We start from the raw sequence: 1,316 nt of genomic DNA on the forward strand, positions 1-1,316 counted from the left end.
ATAGGGTCGCTATGAGTCGCAGGCGACTCGACGGCACATAACAACAAACAACAACAACGAGGAATAAAGGCAAAGACCCTTTGAGTTCAACTTGGACCCCAGGGTAACAGTGTCTGCTTCTATCTCATCATTCCCAACCACCCAGAAGGGCACAGGGAACTGGCAAGCTGCAGAAGTTGGACCTGCTCACTTCCACTTACATCTCATGTATGTACAGTCACATGGCCACTCCAAGCTGTGTCATTGTCTACCATGAGTCTGAACCAACTCATAGATGACTCTCTAGTGGGTTTTCAGAAACAGCCATCTCACAAGAGGAGGGTACACATACTTCTCCCTAATAATAGCTGACGGATTTGAACTGAGTGCCTTCGGGATTGCAGGACAGCTTCTTACCACTAAGCCACCAGAGCTCCCTAAGTAATCTTCATGAAAAGGAGCATTGGTGGTGTGAGAGTTAAACATTGGAACACAAACTGAAAGGTTGAAGGTTGGCAGTTTGAAACTACCCAGAAAGACGTGGCAATCTGCTTCCATAAAAATCTCACCTCTCCGCCTCTCCTCTCCTCTCCTATCTTCTCCTCTCTTCTCTTCCTATCCCCTTCCCTCTCCTTCCCTCCCCTCCCCTTTCCTTCTCCACCCTTCTCCACCTTCTTCTTCCTTTCCTCCTCTCCTCTCTACTACCCAGCCCTCTCTACCATCATTTCTAAATGGATAAGGGTGTTCACAGTTTCTCTTCCTGTCTCACTTTTTCTCTGATTAAAGGAAGATCCTTCCTTTTTTCCTTAAATTTCTGTAGCTCTAGTTATTTCACAAGAGTTCTGTTTGTATCTTTATATTACATCTTTCTCCTATAATTCATTCTCTGTCCTATTTTAGGAGATGACAACACAGAAGGAATCATGTCTTGGAAACACTTCATTCCAGTTTGACTCCTTGCTGAGAATTTGCTTTTCCTCCCCAAATAAACTGAATCTGAAACTACATTGTAACAAGTTCCATAGGTGGGTTTATATAACAACTCACTCAAATTCATTGCCATTGTGTCAATTCCTACTCATAACAACCCCTTGTCAGTTTCCTGGACTGTAAATCACAAGAAGACACTGCCCATCTATCTCCTTGGAGCCCCTGGTGGATTTGAACTACCTATCCTTTCAGCAAGTGGGTCATAGCAAACTGTGGCTGACTCTGAGAAGAATGGGAATTCCAGAACACTTGATTGTGCTAATGAGAAACCTATACTTGGACCAAGAGGCAGTCATCAGAACAGAGGAAAGCAACACTGCATGGTTCAAAATTGGGAAGGGCGTACA

This window comes from Elephantulus edwardii, unplaced genomic scaffold (genome assembly GCF_000299155.1).
Source record: "Elephantulus edwardii isolate Elephantulus edwardi_28Jun2011 unplaced genomic scaffold, EleEdw1.0 scaffold00101, whole genome shotgun sequence".
Taxonomy (NCBI): Eukaryota; Metazoa; Chordata; class Mammalia; order Macroscelidea; family Macroscelididae; genus Elephantulus; species Elephantulus edwardii.